The sequence below is a fragment of the Leucopleurus acutus genome (assembly GCF_964270905.1).
Source record: "Leucopleurus acutus genome assembly, chromosome: 19".
Taxonomy (NCBI): Eukaryota; Metazoa; Chordata; class Mammalia; order Artiodactyla; family Delphinidae; genus Leucopleurus; species Leucopleurus acutus.
In genome coordinates, this window is record NC_139161.1 from 40,503,656 (window position 1) to 40,526,070 (window position 22,415).

Sequence of the window (22,415 nt, forward strand, 5' to 3'; positions counted from 1 at the left end):
CTGGTCTTAATGTTCTCTGGATTGATGATCCTGGATTCAAAGAAATGTCAAAGGGCTTATCATTATTCCAAGAACAGGCTGTGTGACCTCAGCTAAGTCTGTTTCCCTCTCTGATTCCACTTCCTTTGGTGGTGGCAGAATCGCTTCTCCAGACCTGGCCAGTTGCTTCCCCTCACTCCTTAAGTTTCCTGCCATGTCTCTGAAGTTTGCCCCCTCTCCAGAGCCTGGACACCCCCTGTCTTTGGATCCCCCAGCATCACTCGTCTCAGCCTCTGGTGGCTTTTTGTAGAGGCTGAGGGGGACCTCTGCTTGGCTATTGAATGAGCCATTGAGAATTTCATGGATAATTCAGGAACACAAGTCAAACAGGAGGCTGGAAGCTCTGGATTTATGAAGAAAAATGAGTCAAACTTGGCAATTTATGAGCAGCTCAGAATAGCAGCATGGTGGTGGGTGGGGAAGGCTGGAGGACCGCTCTGAAGGGTTGGGGGCACAGTTGGGGGAGGCAGATGTGCTAGTGGGGCTGGAGAGAGCATAGGGAGCCTGGGCCTTAGCACCCAGACCACTAGCTTTGTGGGAAGTTGTCTGTGCCCTGGACAAATGGACAGGTGTTGTCCAGTGAGGGGGCAGGGACTCCTCAGGCATCAGAGGGAGGGTCCAGGCCACAAGTCCTAATTTGGTCTCCCTGTGGCCTGGCCTTGGCTGGGTACCCAAGAGAAGAGAGGTGAAGGCAGAGAGGGGGCACATTCTCCAGCCTTGGGGGGTACACGGCCAGAATGGAGAGGCTTAGCTGGCCTTCAAGGGGGAGAGAGAGAGAGAGAGAGAGAGAGAGAGAGAGAGAGAGAGAGAGACCCTCACTTGTCCAAGAGGCTTCTTTTTGAGGTTTTTCCAGTCTTCCAGGTGGGGCCCACAGTCTGAAGGTGGTGAGATACTTCACATAAATCCAATCCTAGCAGCCCAGAGGGTCATCCCAAAGGCCACCCCAAGGTCAAAGCCCCTGAAATTTTATGGGTCCCAGTAGAGGTGGGGTGGGGTGGGAATCTGACTGGTTTTGCTCCCATGGCTGACAAGTAATGTCTTGTCCCTGTCACCTCCCCAGCATGGTTCCTCCTGGATAGTTCCACCTTCTATCCAGTTTCCTCCACTTGGGATGGACTCCAAGCATTGCATTCACAGGTACAAGGTCTAATAAAAATGGCTTATGTCTGAGGATCAGGGATGGAGAGAGTAGGGATGAGCCCCAAGTAGACACGGCTTGTCTGGGTGTCATGGAAAAAGTTCACATCACCCGTTAGGGCTCAATTGCCTCATCTGAAAAATGGGAATGGCTTTCCCTTCCATCAACCCCTCTCATATACTTACTCATACAGCTCATAAACTGTGATATGACTGAAATAAAATTATGAATGAATATGTGTTTGTAATCCTCTAAGGTGTTGTATTGAGGTGGTAGATTCTTTTATTAATTTCCCATAGGAATCAACCTCAATCACCTCTCCTTCTTGGGCTTTAGATTCCCCATGTCTGAAATGAAGCGATTAGACCAAGTCAACTCTCAGTCTCTTCCAACTTGAACAACATCTAATCCTATAACTATCTTGGTATCTCAGTTCCTGATCAACACATTCCTAGTTGAGGGTGGGGATTTAAGGTCCAGAGCTTGGAGGAGGCAGGGTTTTGTTCAAACAACCACTTAATAAAATGATTTCTAGGTAGGGGGCCTTACTGCTTTCTCTTAATCTCTTCCAAGGCCCTACTGAAGATATGACTAGATGTGTGCATTCTTCTGACTTAGATGGGTGGGACTGTCCCTTAGAATGTATTAGAAAAATTTCCCCAGAACTCAGGTTATACAATGTGGAACATTCCCATTTTAAGAACCAAAGGACGTGGAATGTCAAGGGGCTTAAAGGCTCCTGAGGTAAGGGTGAATGAAGATGCACTGTTGACTTGGGAATCATTATTTAGGGTCAACAAATAGTTATTGAGCTCATACTGTGTACCAAATGCCGTTCCAGGTGCTTTCATATTCATTTTTCTATTTGGTTCCATAATAATCATGGGAGGAAGGCAGTGTTATTGTCTTTTGGTAGATGAGGAAGCTGAAGCTCAGAGAAGTAGAGGAGCTGTCCAAGGTCACAGAGCTGGGAGTGGTGGAGCTGGGACACAAGTCCAGGTCTATCTGATCTCAGAGTCAGAGCTTCCCCTGGAAAGTGACTTCTTATTCCAGGGTCACTTTTATGTCCATTAAAGCCACAATGTCATCTCACCATTGGTCTGTACTGATTTCTCTTTGATTATGGTGATATTTTCCTGTTTCTTCATATGTCTAGTACTTTTGGATTATATCCTAGACATTGTGAATGATATATTGGAGAGACTTTGGATTCTACTATATTCCTCTAAAGAGTGCTGATTTTTTGTTTTTAATTTGGCTGAACTCACACTTCAAACTTTTATCTCCTCTCTGGTGGGCAGCAGCTGAAATCTCACTTCAGTTCTGGTAATCTTAGCTGGGCTTTTTGGAGTCTTCCCTGTGCATATATGTTGAAGGATCAGCCAGAGATTTGGGTAGAGTTTATATATAGATGTTAGAGCTTAATCTCTGTGGCTCTCTCCTTTCTGGAATTTCTGCCATCACTTTCAGCTGCTGTGTTCATCCACACTTTCTCTCTGATTCTTCAAGCCACTAAGGCTGCAGGTTTCCTAAAAATTGAACTATCCTGTAGGACACTGACTGTGGTCTTCCCTCAGGAGGAATCCTTTAAAAACATGAAATATACCCATTGTCCTTCTTCCAAGTGTCAATTACTCTCTGATTTCTGCCTGCTTTTTGTTTTACCAGTGTCTTTAGGTAGTTTTAAAATATTTTATCCAGAGTTTATAGGTTTTTTTAAAAAAATATTTATTTACTTGGATGCACTGGGTCTTTGTTGCAGCAGGTGGGCTCCTTAGTCGTGGCATGCAAACTCTCAGCTGCAGCACCAGGGAAGTCCTCTGAGTTTATAGTTGTTATGTGTGGGAGGACAGGTCTGACAGGAGCCACTTGACCGTCACTGGAAGTTTTGTTCTCCTTTTGAGCACGAGGTTCCTCTTACGGCTCTTACTAGACAGGGTCTGTTCTTAAAGCTGTGCCAGGCCTAGTAGTTTTTAGGAATCTGGTATTTAACTCACAGTAGTAAGTATTTATGTGTTGTCACTGGCTTTTGGAAATGTGCAGCTGTGTTCATGACAGACTTCTGGGTGGCTTTGCATCATGTGCGTGTTCCCTTCAATATCACCTCTCTTGGGAAGGATCACTTCTAGACTGCAAAGGGCATCCAACCTCAGGTCTCCCTTCCAGGTGCCATCATGCAGGGAGGTGGAGGGGCAGGCTTTGTCCTTCTCAGAAGCACCCTTTTGGCAGTCTCCACTGGGAGGACAAGAGGGGTCAGGAGGGAGAAGGAGACAGATTCTCCAACTCACCAATGTCATCCAAGTATGTATCTCTTTAAACTCTGCCTTAGGGAGTTTGTCAGATGGCCACCACCTGTCCAGGCTCCTCCAGACACCTTCTGGAGCTGCAGGTGTGTGCCAAGGGCTGGAGAAAATTGGCTCTTTCCCTAAGTTCCTTTTCTCTTTTGTTGGCGATATCAGAAAGGCCAGAGCATCATGGCAAAATCCATGTTTTTTTAAATTTTTATTTATTTATTTGTTTTTGGCTGTGTTAGGTCTTCGTATCTGTGTGTGGGCTTTCTCTAGTTGCGGCGAGCAGGGGCCACTCACTATCGCGGCCTCTCTTGTTGCGGAGCACAGGCTCCAGACGTGCAGGCTCAGTAGTTGTGGCTCACGGGCCTCGTTGCTCTGCGGCATGTGGGATCTTCCCAGACCAGGGCTCGAGCCCGTGTTCCCTGCATTGGCAGGCAGATTCTCAACCACTGAGCCACCAGGGAAGCCCCCCATGTGTTTTAAAAAATGTCCCTTCTTTGTAGAGGGGTTGTTTTTCTCTCCCTTTTCATCTTAAAAAAATCTTGTGTGTTAGAGAGGTGAAGCCAGAAAGAGAATGTCCCTCTGATGGCTGAGAATTATTGTTTTAAAGGCTTTATTTAAGCCGCTCTTAACAAAACTCAAACATCTGGCTTGTGGCGCCTGAGTGCCAACTTTCAGCTTGAACGGAATGCATGAAGATGGCAGGCACCCAGGATGGAGGGAAGGAGGGCAAAGCCCGCTGTGGCGTTCTTGGCTGTCGTTGTTGTCATGGCCATCATGGCCACTGTCTGTGCTGTGCCTTCTCCCTGAGGCAGGGACAGGGGCAGGGGCAGCAAACCACTTTCTCGAGTATGTCTTTATGCTAGAGACATTTTGCTAAGGGGAATGTATCCATGTCCAGCTTTCAGGGCTTAAAATCTAAAAAAGAATAAGGCCTTAAGCCTAAGAGAAGCAGGGCTGGCGGGAAAGGGAAGGAAGGTTGTATTATATTTATCCAACACATGTTCTGTGCCAGGTATTTCATATCCATTGTCACGTTCAGTTCTTGTAACAACTCCATGAGGTAGGTGTTGATGGCCTTTCATTCCAGGTAAGAAAACTGAGGTCATAACTCGCTGAAGTTTACTCCATTGGCAAGTGGCAGAGTCAGGAGTCAATCTCAAGGCTGGTGCCTCTAGAGTCTAGGTTTCTTCCATCATCTCCAAACTTCATCAGGTCCAGCTTTCACATTTTACAAGCAGGGAGACTGAGGCCAGAGCAGGAAAGGGCCTTGGCCAAGGTTCCTTAGGTAGGAGGCAGAGCTGGCACTTGGCCTCTGTGCTTCAGCTGGGTGGTGGAGGATGAGTGTAGAATGGCGCAGCCTGAGGGCACCAGGGCTGTAGCCCCTCGGAAACTGCACAGCTCCCGGGACCTGGTGGCCCTTACCTGAAGCGTAGGGGTGGGATGATAAAGAATGCTGGAGTGGTTCCTGCTGATGCACCGCTGATCTGTCTGTGAGCATCTGTTTGCCTGCTCTCTGATCACTGTGTGGGCGGAATCTTCCCATTAGTATTTCACTCCCAGGGTCTCAGCACAGCCAGGCAGTTAGGATGCCCAAGATTGGAATCTCTTGCAGCTGCCTCTAAATGTAGTCAGGAAAGCTTTCTCCTCTATTCTTGAGCCTCAGTGTTTCCAGCTGTAAGATGGAGGCAAGGGACCTGCCTTGGAGGATAGGAGCGATGGAGAAATTCCTAAATGATGTTTTGGAGGCCCTAGAAGTTAAATCAGATGAATATAGGACATCCCTATCATGAGTTGGTCATTTGATCTTTTTCTCCCTACTCTCCTTGCTCTTCCCTTCCCTCCTTTCTTCCTTTTTCCTTTCATGACATTTGTTGAGAATCTGAATGGCCAGGAATAGTGGCAGAAGGAAGGACTGGGAGGTGGGACTGGGCAATGGAATTATGTAGGAAAGGATGAGTATGTTTGGAGAACTTCTTGAGACTCTCAGGAACTGGGGGAGGCATAGGAAAGAAGGAAAAGAAACTTCAGTAAAGGCAAAGGTGGCCATCAGACCAGAGACAAGCCCCAGGAGAGGTCAGAGGAGGCGAATTTAGGGGGATATCGGGTCTTCACGTATTGAGAACCAGGCTAAGCCTGAAGAGACCCCAGCCAGGGTGGGGAATTCTGTGTCCTTTTCTATCAAAACCACACCTCGGAGTTCTTTTGTCCAAGATTACCCCAAGGAACTCAAGGAACCAGGCAGGGGCTGCTGTAGGTCCTGCTGGCTGGGATCCTCTCTGGAAGTTGCAGGGTCTGTGTCCCGAGTCTGGGGGAGGGGACCTGTTCTGTTGACATTTGGCAGGAGGTCTTTTTGTGGTCTAGATTCTAAGACAGTATGTCCTAGTGAGGCTGCCCATGGGATCCTCCAGTGCTTGGTCCATTCTGCCCTTGGCACTCTGTTCCCACCAGTGAATTGGATGGGGGAGCTGTTTCTCTTTGAGGATTGCAGTGTCTCAGAGACAGGGACTCTGTCATGTTCACCTGGGTATCCCCAGCCCCTAGCCTACCTGTGGCTGATCAAAGTCAAGGCTGAGGCAGTATGGAAGAGCAGAAAGAATAGGGATGTTCAGGTTGATCAAGTCTGAGTTAGCATTCAAGTTCTGCCACCTTTGAGCTGTGTGACCATCAAAGGTCAGATTCCCCTAGTAACATATTCAGTGACCTAAATTTGTGTGTGGGAGGTTTATCGGGGTGTGTGCTCGAGAAGAATACCTATACGGGAGCGAGAGAAGCAGGATGGGGCAGAGGGAGAAGTCGCGTCGTGGTGCGGTTGCAACAGAGGCCTCAGCTGATGCCATGGGGAGTCCTGGGGCTGGAGTGGTCCTTGAGAGTTGTCCAAGATTGAGACAAAGGAGCCAGACCTTTGTACCCCCATTGTCCAGTCATTGCATGTGGGCTCCCAGGGAAGGAGTGGCAGCTTTGACAAGGCAGCTTTCAGCTGAGGGCAAATGCCTGAAGCAGGACTCAGCTGTGAACCTCAGTAGTTAACAGTGCTGGCAGCTGGGGTAGTGAGGGCCTCAGCCCTGGAGGGATAGCATCCATCACAGGGATTTTGAGTAAGCTGCTTAGCTTAACTGAGCCTCAGTTTCCACAATTGTGAAAGGGAGACAATTGATTTATTTGTTCAGCACCTCTTTCAGGTGCTGGGAAACATGGCAGCAAACAAGACAGACAAAGTCCCCACCCTCAGGGAGCTTACATTCTAGGTGGAAAGAGAGATGACTAGAGTTAGAGGGTGCTAAGTTCCGGGGAGAAACCTAAGACAGAAAGGAGACAGACTGCTGAGTTGGGTAGTTCTCTATTTTATATATGGAAGGCAGAGCAGCAACCTGAAGGAAATGAGGGAGGGTGCCATGACACCATCTAGGTCAAGGTTTCTCAACGTCAGCACTGCTGACATTTTGGATGGGATAATTCTTTGTTGTGGGGTTCTGTCCTGTGCATTGTTTGATGTTTAGCAGCATCCCTGGCCTCTACCCACTAGATGCCAGTAGTTCCCTCTCTCCTGTTGTAACAGCCAAAAATGTCTCCAGATATTGTCCCCTGGGAAGTGGAATTGTCCCCTGGTTGAGGACTTCTGGTCTAGAGGAAGAGAATCCCAGGCAGAGGGAACAAGAGCAAAGGCCGACAGGTGAGCGTGCTTGGTACGTCCATGGAACAGCGAGGAGACCGGTGTGGCTGGAACGGAGTGACCTGGGGAGAGCGGGGGCAGAGGGGATGGAGAGATGGCGGGTCATGAAGGACCTTGTAGGTCATTGTCAGGATTTTGGCTTTGACTCTACATGAGAAGGAAGCCCTTGGAGAGTTTTGCACAGAGAAATGATAATGATCTGGCTTATATTTAAAATGAATTCCTCTGACTGCTCCTTCACAGTGGTGATGGAAGATTAAACATGAGGTTTCTGACACACAGCAGGGGCTCAATAAATGTGCCTGTCATCCTTAAGAACAGGTGGAGTGCACCCTTGGTTTGCATTTGAGGTCATTGTGCAACTTGGCTACCATCCAATCCTAGGAATATATAGTTAGTTTTTGTGACTCAGGCCTAAATAAGGACCCAAGAATTTTAAGAGCTGGAACGGGCTTTCAGGTGAGCGGAGCCTAAACCATTTATTTGAGAGAAAAATACTGAGCCTAGGGAGGTGAAGTAACCTGAGCAAAGTCTCCCCCTGCATCAGTGGCAGTGCTAGGGTTAATCTCTGTAGGACTACTTTTTGTGAAGGGAAGTCTTTGATGGTGACCTAGTTTGTGCTGCTGCCTTATGTGTGTGGGTTTTTTTTTTTAATTAAAAAGAGAGATAAAATTCAAAGACAAGAAGAAAGTGCTCAAGGCTGGATGGGCTTTTGCACAAATAAAGGATTTGACTGGAAAATTAGTCGTAAAATAATAATCATCAAAAGATGGAAGCCGGGAAGCCAGATTGCCAAGTCAGCACCATAGTAGATCCTTTCTGAAGTAGTGGAGCTACCATGTTGTTTCTGCAGAAGGGGCAGAAGGAATGGTTGCTGTGAGACCCACTTACAGCCGGCTTTGTGTTCTTGGGTTTGAGTGATATTTTTCTAATGGGTGAGTCCCATTCTTAGATGGGAAACGAAGGCAGAGATAACCTTGAATTTGACCCCACTGACTGATGATGTTCATTGTGGTGTAGACAGAGCCTGGATGTAGGGCCCCGGGATCTGGGCTTTATTGGGTCACCACTGTCTGGTTTTGTCACCTTGGTCAAGTTATGAAAAGTTCTGATACTTCCATTTCTTCACTTCTAGACCAGGGTCAGTAGTTCCTCCATTTTCCCAGGGTGATCCAAAGAGAAAAACACTTTATCTCCCAGTTTCTTGGCTCAGTGCTTTGCATTGAATAGGTGCCTGATGTACATTTGTTGAAGGAATGAATATTTATAGAGAAAAATGAGGTGACGTATGGGAAACATTAAAGTAGAGCATGAAGGATTTTGTAAGAATCTCTGAATATTGGTGGGTGAACTCCTGGTCTCTGGTGTGTTGGTGGGTCCTAGATTGAGAGGTTCCTTTTGTCCATCCACCTGCCACAGGCCACACTGTATGGAAACTTTCCAAGTGAGAGAGTTTCTCTTCTATGCCTTGTGAGACTTGCAGAGGGGTAGTTCAGGTATCCGCATCTGGGGCACATTTCATTGCCAGGGCCTGATACTGGGGCCTTTCCTGACTCCCGTGGGCAGGGGTAGGAGTAAGCATTCTCCCAGGGCTTGGGGACCTGCCCCAGTTCAGGCAGGACCACAGAAGACACAGTCCCTGCTCAGGGTGACTTCTCAGGCCCTCAAAGGAAGCTTTGAAGTCTGTAGACATGGGATTGAATCTTGGCTCTGTCAGTTGCTATTATGTGTTCTCGGGCAAGTTGCTAAACACCTGCCTCAGTTTTTTTCATATGTAAAGTGGGATTATTATAAGCAACAAAATAAAAAATAGATAAATTGGACTTCATAAAAATTAAAAACTTTTGTGGATACTATCAAGAAAGTGAAAAGACAGCCTACAGAATGGGAGAAAATATTTTCAAATCATGTATCTGATAAAGGACTTGTATTTAGAATACATAAAGAACTCTTACAACTCAATAATAAAAAGGCAAATAACCCAATTAAAAATGTGCAAAGGATCTGAATAGGCATTTCTCCAAAGAAGATGTACAAATGGCCAATAAGTACATGAAAAGATGCTTAACATCATTAGCTATTAGGGCAATGCCAAGCAAAACCACAATGATATACCACGTTATAATGGTAGGATGACCATAATCGAAAAAGGCAAGTGTTGGTGAGGATGTGGAGAAATTGGAACCCTCATACACAGATATTGAGAATGTAAAATTGTGCAGCCACTTTGGAAAAACAGTTTGGCAGTTCCTTAAAAAGTTAAATATGAGTTACCATATGATTCTGCAATTCCACTCTTATGTATAGACAAGAGAAATGAAAACGTGTCCACACAAAAGCTTATACACAGATGTTCATAGCAGCATTATTCTTTCTTTCTTTGCGGTACGCGGGCCTCTCAGTGTTGTGGCTTCTCCTGTTGCGGAGCACAGGCTCCGGACACGCAGGCTCAGTGGCCATGGCTCACGGGCCTAGCCGCTCCGTGGCATGTGGGATCTTCCCAGACCGGGGCACGAACCCGCGTCCCCTGTATCGGCAGGCAGACTTTCAACCACTGCGCCACCAGGGAAGCCCCACAGCATTATTCTTAATAGCCAAAAGGTGGAAACAAACCAAATGGCCATCGACTGATGACTGGATAAACAAAATGTGGTATGTTTATGCAATGAAGTATTATTCAGCAATAAAACGAATGAAGTACTGATACATGCTGTAGCATGGTGAACCTTGAAAACATCATGCTAGGTTAAAGAAGCTAGTCACAAAAGATCACATATTGTATGCGTCCATTTATATGAAACATCCAGAATAGGCAAATGTATAGAGATAGGAAGTAGATAAGTGGTTGTCTCCAGGGGAATGGAAGGGTAGGTGGAGTGAAAACTAAAAGGTGTGGGGTTTTTGGGGAGAGGTAATGAAAACATTCTAAAATTGGTAGTGGTGACGGTTGCACAACTCTGAGAATATACTAAAAACCATTGAATTGTGTACTTTAACGGGTCAGTCGTAAAGTATGTGAATTGTATCTCAACAAAGCTGTTAACCAAAGAAAAATGGAGTTATTAATAGGTCTACCTCTCAGTTTCCTTGTGAGGGTCAGTGAGATAATGCACAGCATCTGGTATGTAATGAGCTCCCAGAATATGCTAATTATTTTATTATTAACATTATATAGGAGGGAATTCCCTGGCAGTTCAGTGGTTAGGGCTCTGCACTTTCACTGCAGGGGGCATGGGTTCGACCCCTGGTCGGGGAACTAAGATCCCACAAGCCACACAGCTCAGCCAAGAAAAGAAAAATTATATAGGAGATAAGGGACAAAGTAGCTAGCACAGTTCTTGACAAAGAGCTGGTGGCTGCAGTGTTAGTGCCCATCCTATTCTTTGTACAGGCAAATCTGAGAGGTGCAGAGAGACTCCCACTGAATCCAGGTCTCTGGTCAGCACATGCCTTTAGATCTTTACACCTCCAGTTTGGAGACCTCTCGTGTTAAGCAGCCAGGGGAAAGATTGGTTTGGGCCCCATTACAGGGTTATTAAAACCACAGACCTTTACGTTTCTCTGGAGAAACTCAAAGGGGCATTTGTGGGCTAGGGACCAGTCTGTCAACCTGTCCCTGTTTCACCTCCTCTTGTCCCCGTTCCTCACTCAGTTAGGGACTCAGCAATTTCTTTTCTTTTTCTGGGATTACTCAGTAAGGAGCTGAATTATTGTTTTTATTAATGGGATTCCCTGAGCATTTTCAATTTGAATCCTTCCCTGTAGCCTAAGTCTCCCCGCCCCAATTTCTCTTTGTAATGCGGATTAGCTACTTGGAAGGATATTTTACATTATTTTGCTCCCAGGAGGGATGGAGAAGACAGGGCTGATATGGGGGTTGTGTGGGAGGCTTGTACAAAGGTGCTAGTTTTAGTGATTTTAATTCTATCCCCCACCTCTGGTCCAGGACAGAGCCGTCATTCGCCCTCCTTCTCCTCCAGCCTCTCTCCCCTCTGTCCCACACACCCCATGTGGGTGTGGTAAGAGGGAGTTATGGGGCTGAGGGGGAAATGCACCATGTGGATTCCTTTATTTCCCTACTGTAAGGTCTAGTACACACAGGGAGTTTCAGGGTCCCGGTTTCACATGGGACATGTGTGAAGGAGAGGGAGAGAGATTGAGTCTAGTGGATGCTGGTTGTTCTCTGGGGTAGCTTCAGCCACAAATGAGCTGCCTCACCCACAGCCTTACCCCTCCCAGGGGTGGTCTGCATCCAACGACTGCTCACTGTTGGGAGGGAGGTATAAGGGCTTGGCCCCTTCCTCAGAGTGGGACAAATCTGAAGGGCCATCTTAGCTCCGTCACTCGCTGTGGGATCTGCTGAGGCCTTTGCTATGACTATATCACAGTTCAATTCCTCCCTCCACCCAATCCTGCTTCCCTCACTCCTGAGATAGACACAAGCAGCCTCTGACATCCAGGAGCTGGCCTTACACTTAACCTAGGCCTGTTAGACATAAACCCTCTTACAGAACACTGGACGAGGCCAGTCAGTGACCATGATCAAAGGAGGCACAAAACAAGACCACTCTGTAATCTCGTCTAAGCAAAGACAAAAGCATGATCACTGTGCAAACCACAAAAATAACAAACATCCTCCTTTACTGACTAATGTGAGTGATGCTGCTTCTTTTCCCAACTACGGCTTTAGCCTCACTTTGGTCTCTCTCCTTCTAGATTAGATTTATTAAGCCATCTGAACATCGAATATAATCACAGATGCGTATGAAGCATAGAAGAACCCTTGTTTCCTAATAGCAGCCAATTCAGAGCAAAATTGAACCATCTCCTAAATCACCTAAAATGAGTCCAAATCCTTTAGGTCCTTTTTAACATCCCCTTACTGAGATGTCCTACAAGTCCTCATGATGTTCCTCACTGCAGCAAGCAGTAACGCCAACTTGCTCACCTGTGGAGGTGTTCCTTGGGGTCTTTGGCTGGAGGCATTGATGCTCTTCCATGGGTGTCAACCCCCAGGAAACTCCTAGGAAACTTTCTGAACATGAACCTCCGTCTACCTAAATCCACCTGAGAAAGTTAGTGCCAGGAGTGGCCCAAGAGGCAGCACCTAAAATGATCTTGGAACTGAAGGGCAGAAAAATCTGAATATCAAGGCCAGTTTGCTTCTCCAAGATCATAACCATGACTGGGAAGGAGTGGGATCCCCGGACTTGCGATGGGAACATCTGGGTCAGTGCACCTGAATATCATCAATCTTCAGATCCCTCTGGTCCTTTGGGCCTGCAGATGGCCTGATCTTCCCTATTAAAGGCCACTCACCTCCTCTGCTCTGCCCTTGCTGGAGGATGATGCAGAGGCCCTGGACAACATACACTGCCCTTAGACTCCAGCCCCACCTCTCCTCTGGTCGTCAGACAATTACTGGGGTAAAGTCAACACATAACTTGGCTGGAGGAAATGCTGGGTCTGCTATAAAAGGGAAGGGACTTTATACCCTAGTTGTTGCAGGACCCAGACAGTGTGTTCCAGCAGGAGTGAGTGAATATGTACAGGATCCCTTACAGTGCAAGAGGGATAGGAGGCACTCATTCTCCCAGCTGCTGGGAGTGTTGGCAGCTGATAGCTCTCAGCTGAGTCCTCCAACAGTTTCCCTCAGCTGAAGAGAGCTACTAAGACCAAGATTACACCTCCTTCCCAGCATAGACTTCATTCAACAACTGACAATGGTCTGGGGAGGATAAAATTCCGGCCCCCTCTCCTCAAAGTGGGATGACTGGAGGGCCATTCCAACTCCAGAGCTGTCTTTGGGAATCAGATGAAGCCTTTGTTGCAACTGCATTGCAATTCGTCTCCTCTGCCCATTTCTTCACCCTCTCCTCAGGGTTGATCCTGGAGGCACTCCCATAAATTTCCGGTGTGTAAATTTCTGTTTTATTTCCCCAGATAACCCAATCTTAGACAATGAGAAAGAGAATGAGAAGAAAGAAGATGTGAAACGCAGGAATAATGGAGGAAAGGGGATGAACCCTCTGAAGATATGGGTCCCTCTCTGGAACTCCAACTGAGGCTAGATGTTTCAGCCCTCATTTCACTGCAGAAGGCTTTGCAGGGGGTGAGAATGGCCCATTAAAGTGATATAAAAGGGCAGTTCTCCATTAACAACTAGAAGTGGGGCGGAGCTGTGGAACAAGAACAATGGGAAAACAAGATAGGTTAGTTGGACATGAAAAATAGTACTGTTGAGATAAAACTCAATATAAGGTTTGAAAGGTAAAGTTGAAGAAAATTCTCAGAAAGTAAAAAAAGAAAAGGACAAGAAAAATAAGAGAAAAAAAGAAGAGACCAAGAGGAGCAATCCAGGAGGTCTAACATCTAAGTGATGGGTGCTGCAAAGCAGACAGAGGGCTGAAAATTATCAAGAAATAATGCAAGATAATATCCTAAAGCTGGAAGACCTGAATCTACATATTGAAAGGACCTGTGAATACTAGACCAGTTGGATAGCCATATGAAAAAGAAATGAACATTAATCCTGGTCACATACCATATAAAAAATTAATTCAGGATGGATCATAGACCTAAATGTGAAAGGTAAAACAGTATAGTTTCTAGAAAACAAAAAAAACTCAGAAGAATAGCTTCATGTCTTTGGGATGGGCAAAGATTTCTTAAATAGAATACAAAAACCACTAATTATAAAAGAAAAATCACTAAATTTAGGCCCTATTAAAACTAAGAACTTCTCTTCAGGAGAGATGACATTAAGAGAGTGAAAATACAAGCCAAAGACTTGGAGAAGTATTTGTAATACATAAACCCAGCACAGAAGGTATATCTAGACTGTATATAGAAATCCCACAAACTCATAAAGAAACTGTAAAAATGAGCAAAAGATTTACAAAATAAGTCAATAAAATAAAATGTCAATAAAGAAGTACAAAATGGTCAATAAACACACTCAAAGATGTGCAATATTATTGTCATCAGGAAATGCTAATTAAAACCACAATAAAATACCACTATACCCCTGCTTGAATGGCAAAAATAAAAGGTCTGAAAGTACTGATGAGAATGTGGAGCAACTGGAACTCTCAGACATAGCTGCTGGTAGTTTAAATTTGTACAACCACCTTGAAAAACTGTTTGGCAGCATCTACAAAAGCTAAATTATATGCCTACCCTGTGATCCAACAATTCTACTTCTAAATGTAGACTGAAGGGATGTGAATACTTATTTCCACTAAAAAAAACATACACAAGAATGTTACAGAAACATTGTTCATAGTAGCTTAAAACTGGGGACGGTTCCAAAGGTCCATTGCCATTTGTATAAATAAATTGTGGTATACGCAAATGGAATATTATGCAGCAGTGAAAAAGAACCAATAAACTCTACATGGAACAACATGGGTGAATGTCAAAGACATAATGTTAAGCAAAATAAGCTAGGCACAGAAGGATACATACTGTAAAAGTTCATTAATATGAAGCTGGTGAAACTAGTCCATGGTGATAGAGGAGAGAATAGGGGCTACTTTTGGAAAACTGTCAAGCAGGAGGAGGCATGAATGAATTCATTAGATACTGGAAATGTTTGTATCTTGATATATATTTCTGTAGTTTACAATATATAAGTTACAAAACTACATGTAAATTCCAACTTAAACAAATAAGAAACGGCCCACTGAGTGCCCAACACAATAAATGAAAAAAGTCCACACCAATTTTGCACATCATTGTGAGTCAGAAGAACGACAGGAGAAAGGAATATTCTAAAGATTGCCAAGAGGGAAATCAGGTCACTTACAAAGCAGCAAGAATCAGACTGGCTTCAAACTCTCATCAGCAACATCGGATACTTTATAATTCTGAAAGAAATGATTTTCAATCCAGGATTTCTGTATCCAGCCAACCCATCACGCAAGTTGCAAGGACTCATAAAATTTATCTCCTGTAAATCCTTTTTAAGAAAGCGACTTGAGGATGTATTACAATAAATGAGGGAGTAATCCAGGAAAAGGGGAAAATTGGGAAGACAAGAAGCTGTAGTAGATAGAATTCAGAAGAGCAGGGATGAGTTCCAGGGTAAGAGCTGTGCACAGGCCTGGAGAGCAACAATTCCAGATTGAAGCAAGAGGACCAAAGGTTCCAGCAGGCAGGGGTGGCAGTAATGGTGGTAGTCCCTAATGAAAAGGGGCACTAGATAGAATACGCTTTATTAAGACTTCTAGGACAAAAGAATAAAGAAAGACAACTTGAAACTTATAAGCGCACACGCGCGCGCGCGCACACACACACACACACACACACACACAGAGCTATATCTGAAAGAGAACTGTAATTATAGTACACTACTTGGCTCTGCAATGAGTAGTCTTTACCTATGCACAATAATGTGCCTAGTGATTTTTTAGCAATTTTCATTTCTTAGAATTAATCCAAAAGGCTTATTATGGTTATAGAATAAATGTAAATATTATCAACTTTACCAACATAAAAGTATAAGTATGGATGACAGAAGTTAGGAGGAAGAAGTGGGAGAAGTGAGGTGAAGGGAAGGATAGGAGTATTAATACCCTCTTTTTACAAAGTGCAGATTCTCTTTTTGCAAAGTGCAACCCTAGAGGGTAGAAGATCACAGAGGTAACCAATGGAAGAACTAAAAATAGAGATATGGCAGGAGGGGGTGGAGGTGGTGCAAGAGAGGTAAATCCTTGTCTGTTACAGTAGTAAGTCAACAGATTGTGTCTAAAACTGATGCATGAAGAAATATCAGGAGAAGCATATTATTTAGAAAGATGAAGGTAAATGTAAGAAGAGACGTTTTAAAAAGTTAGACGTGGCTGCCTAGGGGGAACAGATCTGGGAGTAGGAAGTAGTTTAGCAGGATACTGTATTTAACCTTGTGCATATATTATTTTGAATAAAACAGTTTTTTTGGCATTTTTTTTCTTTTCTGTTTTGTGTTGAGGAAGATAGACATGGATCAGATCAAAGAGGAGATTATAAAAGCCTTTCTCTTTTTCTAAGGATCATCATGGTACCAAGGAACCCTGTGACAGACCCCACCTGGGAAAGGACTTGAAGTCATGCTTTGACATCTGGGGACTGGATTCATTCAGTTTTTATAGGGGCAGGGATTTGAGGACATTGAAATGTCACTAATTTTCTTGCCAAGGCTTCTCTGTGATAAACTTCATCGCCCTCTTCTTCTCCCTCAAAAACACAATTTTCAATAAATAGGAAGCTCATAAATAATACGGGGCACCTCAGCTCCTAATGAAACAGTGACAAATGTTATATCTTCATGGGATCAGGAGAAATAACAAAGGGGAGCATGGGGAGGGGCCTGGAGCCCCCTGAGCTTGTGAGATTTTATTAAAAATCCTTTAAGTTTCATGCAACCCATTGAAGCAATTCTTTTGCAAGATAATTAAACATCATTCAGAGACGTCACTGCATTATTAGGATGCAGAGTCTAAGCTTCTGCAGGTGAAGGGTGGGCTTTGAATCTGGCCAAGAGAAAACGGGCTGGCCTGGGTCCTCACCTTGGTCCCCTGCTGGATATGGCCTGGTGGAGTTCTGTATGGCCTGGGGGAGTTCCTGTTACCACCTGGGCCTCAGTCTCTTTATCTGTAAAATGGGAGAGTTGGACTGGGTCTGTGTTCCTAATCTGTTTGGGACGGTAGACAGATTTTTCTCCCTCCACAAAATGCACAGCCACACATACAATTTTGTAAATAATTTCAGAGGGCTCATGGCTCCCTGATGCCCATCTGTGATCCTCTAAAGTCATTCAGCTTGGGTACTCCAGGATTCTATTCTTTTTCTTCTCTATGGGTTACAGCCTACAGCAACTGGCTATGGTTTTCATCAGACAGTTGTTTTAACAGCGTGAAGCAGAGCTCTTCAAGAAAGTCCTTGCTCTCCATAGGTACCACCTTTCACTAAGCACTGGCTGATGTTACGTGCAAGCTCCCCTGACTTGCAAACATCTGATTTGGGAAGGTCCTATATGATCAGCCAGCTGGCCAGTGCTGTACTCAGTACTGGTTCCCTTCAGATCCTCTTAGAGGAGACCAGCTCCTTGGGACTCCAAATCCCAGAGGTTCTAGCCTGCCTCCTGAAGCCATGATGTGAAGGGGAGCTCTGTGTGGCTCACTCTCAAGGTTCCTAGTTCAACATCTGCAGGTTGCCCCAAACTCTCCCTGTTACACTGCTGCTGGAAGCCAATTTAGCAAATGATTTCCTCTACTTCGCAAGCAAATCTTCCCTCCCCCGCCCAGACTGGGAAGGCCCATGTACCTTGTCTGCTGTCCCTGACTGGTGTCCAGGTCCACCTATTTTCCTGTGTGTGCCTGGCGGCTCATCAGCCTGACATGCCTCTCCTGGCCCCCCAGTCTATCAATAGCAATTAGAAGAGTAATAACTACCATTTCTTGAGCACCTCCTATGTGCTTGATGCCAAGCGTAGTATCCCCATCCCCATGGTTATAGAGGAGAAAACTGACACTCAGAGAGGTTAAGGAATGTGGCCAAGGACACACAGCTAGCAATGGCTATGGTAGGCAGACTTATAAGATGGCCTTCAGTGATCTTTACTTCCTGGTATTCACACCCTTGTGTAATCTTCTCCCCTTTAGTGTGGGCTGGAACAAGTGACTTGAGTCTAATAAAGAGAATGTGGCAAAGGTAATAGGATGTCACTTTTATGATTAGGTTACCAAAGTTTGTGACTTCCTTCTTGCTAGCAGACTCCATTTATTGCCCTCTGGCTTGTATGCTTTGGTGAAGCAAGATGCCAGGTGGGAGAGGCCGATGAAGCAAGGAACTTAGGCCCTCATTGCAATAGGCTGCAAGAAACTCAGTCCTACCACGTGAGTGAGCTTGGAAGTGAATTCTTCCCCAATCAAACCATCAGATGAGACTGCAGGCCCTCCTGGACTGACACCTTGATTGTAGCCTTGTGAGAAACCATGGTTTGCAGAGGACCCAGCTAATCTGTACTCAGACTCCTGACTTGCAGAAGACGTGAGACAATGAATAAGCGCTGTTTTAAGCTGCTAAGTTTTAGGGTAATTATTGCACAGCAATAGATAACTAACATGATGATCAAGCTAGGATTTGAAGCCAGGTCTGTTTGTTAACATTCTGGGTTGATTCTGCTGCACCAGGCTGCCTTTCTCTACCTCTGCCCTCTAGCCCCGGTGTGGAGGAGCTACTGGCAATTTGTGGGCCCTGTAGCACCTCAGCGTCCAGCTCCAGGGCTCACATATGCAGTGGGGGTTGCAGGGGACAGCTACATAGCTCAGCCTGGAGGCTGGTGAGAGAGCATTGGACCAGGAGACAGGCTATCCACTTCTCACCTGAGCTTTAGCCTAATGAGGCTTATGACTCTTCAGGCCTCCATTTCTCTGTGTCAGCAAGGTTGTTGGATGAGAACATCATTAAGGTTCATTCCCACTGGCTCTTCTGAGTTAAAGTTGGATCCTCAGGCTACAGGAGGCCCTTCTAGGCAGGCCCAGCTCCAGGATGAGTGTGACATCGCCTGGAGGGGCTTGAGATTTGGACAGAGGTTGTGGGAAGCTGCCCTGCTTGTTTCTGGGGAGGGCAGTTGTGCTTGAGCCCCTGGTGGGGTCCTGCCTTGGTCCCTGAAATTCCTATCTAACCACCATTTCCTGGAGGTCTTTCAGTGACCTTTGGGTTGGGGGAAGCCCACCAGAGTGGAGGCTTTGTTCCCAGAGCAAAGGGCAGGGGCAGTGGGACTGTGAGTGTGTGTTGAGAAGGGTGCTAACTCACTGGGCTTCAATAGGGAGCATTTATTATGTGCAGGGGGATGTGATAAATGGGGGCCCATCCTCCCTCTGTCTTAGTTCATTTCCCTGGCCCTGGGGTGATTTATGCAGTTGCATTTATTGTCCTGCGAGGCTAAAACAGAAAAGTTATCCAACTTCTTTCTTCCTCTTCTTCCCTTGCCCTTTTCCGTTTCTAGGCAGGGGCAGGGGTGAGAGGAGGTTTTTACCCTCTTCTATAAATTATAGCTGTGGACATGAAAAGATGCTCAACATCACTAATTATTAGAGAAATGTAAATCAAAACTACAACGAGGGGCTTCCCTGGTGGCGCGGTGGTTGAGAGTCCTCCTGCCAATGCAGGGGACGCGGGTTCGTGCCCCGGTCCGGGAAGATCCCACATGCCGCGGAGCGGCTGGGCCCGTGAGCTATGGCCGCTGAGCCTGCCCGTCCGGAGCCTGTGATCCGCAATGGGAGAGGCCGCAGCGGTGAGAGGCCTGCGTACCGCAAAAAAAAAAAAAACCAAAAAAAAAAAAACCAAACTACAATGAGGTATCATCTCACGCCGGTCAGAATGGCCATTATCCAAAAATCTAGAAACAATAAATGCTGGAAAGAATGTGGTGAAAAGGGAACCCTCCTGCACTGTTGGTAGGAAAGTAGATTGATACAACCACTATGGAAAACAGTATGGAGGTTCCTTAAAAAACTAAAAATAGGACTACCATATGACCCAGCAATCCCACTACTGGGCATATACCCTGAGAAAACCATAATTCAAAAAGAGTCATGTACCACAATGTTCACTGCAGCACTATTTACAATAGCCAGGACATGGAAGCAACCTAAATGCCCATTGACAGATGAATGGATAAAGAAGATGTGGCACATATATACAATGGAATATTACTCAGCCATAAAAACAAATGAAATTGAGTTATTTGTAGTGAGGTAGATGGACCTAGAGTCTGTCATACAGAGTGAAGTAAGTCAGAAAGAGAAAAACAAATGCCGTATGCTAATGCATATATATGGAATCTAAAAAAAAATTGGTACTGATGAATCTAGTTGCAGGGCAGGAATAAAGAGGTAGACATAGAAAATGGACTTGAGGACATGGGGTGGGAGGGCGAAGCTGGGATGAAGTGAGAGTGGCATCGACATATATACACTACTGAATGTAAAATAGTTGGCTGGTGGGAAGCAGCAGCATAGCACAGGGAGATCAGCTCGGTGCTTTGTGATGACCTAGAGGGGTGGGATAGGGAGGGTGGGAGGGAGGCTCAAGAAGGAGGGGATATGGGGACACGTGTATGCATATGGCTGATTCGCTTTGTTGTGCAACAGAAACTAACACAGTATTATGAAGCAATTATATTCCAATAAAGATCCATTAAAAACAAAAATTATAGCTGTGGATACTCACACAGTCTTCTCTGCTTTCTTTGAACTGCATAGAGTCCCTGGGGTTCAGAGAGACCTCCTTTAATGCTCCAAGGAGGCAGAAAAGCAGAGGGCTTAAGAGTGTAGGCTTGGAGGCAGACCACTGTGTTTGAATCCTGGCTCCACCACTTACTAGCTGTGTGACCTCAGGGAAATTCCTTAACCTCTCTGAACCTCAGTTCTGTAGAATGAGGACAATAGTACCTTATCTCACAGAGTGTTGTTAGTACTGAATGTGACAGAGTATGTAAAGGGCTCAGCATAGTGCTGGCACATAGTAGGCCGGCAGTAAATGCTAGTGATGATGTCTATTCACAGTCCTGAGATGTCACTAGCCTTAAGTCTGCTGACCTTGAACTCTGATTCTTCAAGGAGCTGTCAGTTGCCTGTCTGTCAAGTTCTGTTACTCTTTTGAAGGTGGCACTTTGGTTCTAATTTAACCTTGTTTTCCTTCTGCGTCTTGAATGGGTCCTTCAGTCTTGTCTTGGAGGCAGCAGAGGTGGGAGGCTGAGGAGGAGGGGGAGAGAGAAGAGAGTATGATGCTGGAACCCAGAGGCAGGAGGCCTGGCTTCTGAAGCCCATCTTTGCATATCTCTTTATAATTCACCAATAGTTTTCACTTTCTTCACCTCCTTTTTTCCCCCATCTATAGAATGGAGGTTATCAACATGTGTGAAGTTTTATTTTCACTTTACAGAAGAGAAAAAGTATGACTTAGAGAGGTAAAGTTGGTTGCTCAGAGTGACACAGCTAGAAAGAAGTAGAGCTGAATTCTAATCCTGATGTGTAGGCCCCTATTTAGGGCCCTTTACCATTTTCCCAGGGCTGCTGGCGACCCTGGGTGAGTTCTCCTCTCTGGCCCTCAGTTCTCTTGCCTGGAAATGAGGTGCTGACCCTAGACCATCCCTGAAGCCCCTTCAAGCCTGGGTTTCTTGTCCCCAGGTGGAGCCCAGGTCTTTCTGGTCCTCAGATGGGAGGAGGAAACTTCTCAAAGTCTCTGGCTCAGTTGTTGATGGAAGACTTCTGCCTCAGCTTCACTGTGCCTTTGGAGTCTTGGGCCCTGGAAGCTGAGTGTCGTACTTAATTATTCAGAAACCCGTATATCCTCTGTAAGCAAGAAATCTACTTCGACAGGCAAGAAATGCCACAATTGTTTCTTGCTCTTTGCTTCAATTCTGGAGTGGGAAGCAGGGGTTGGGAGTCGTCTCTGGCTGCCCGAGGTAAGTTCATGTTCACTTTTGGGTATGAACACTCCTATCTTATCCAGCTGTGTTAGGGCCAGGGTGGCCCATGGGTCAGGGGCAGGGGAGGCAGTCCCATGACCCAGGTCCCCATTCTCCCCATAGATCTGCTGAGGAGCTTTTTGAGATCAGTTATCCTCTTCGAGCTTCAGCTTTCTCATCTGAAAAATGGGTTCACATACACTCTGCCCTGTAAGGACAGTGAGGTTGTGAAGATCACTCAGGACCTGAGAGAATTCCTGAATTCGAGGAGTTAAAGAATGTTAGTGATGGGATTCATCTGGTCCCTCTTCTGACCTGGGGCTTGGCAGGGTGGGAGGGAGGAAAGCTGCAGGAGAATGGACAGAGATGCTCTTGTTTCAGAAGTTTTCAGAGAAGCAGGATGCTCAGCCACCCCTCCTATGATTCCTGAGATTTCTTCTTGCATGGGCTCTTGGGGAGATTCTACATCATCTTAGTATGGGGTCTTTGGGTCAAGATGGTAGGCAGTTGCTTTTGACTCACCAGGCCAGACAGAAAGTGAGGAGAAAACCAAGTGCTTACTATGTGTTGGTCACTGGGCTGTGGACTTTCCTGAGTTCTTTATTCTCTTTCAGCCACTTTGTGTGGCACGGATTATTTTGCCCATTTTACAGATGAAAAGACTGAGGCTTAGCAAAATTGTCACTTGCATTAGGTCACATAGTGACAAATAGCAGAGCAAGGATTTGATCTGAGGTACATGTGTCCCCTAGCTCCCTTTCCTGTCAAATTGTGGAGCATTGTCAGGAAAGTCGGCTTTCCAGGTGGAAAATAACT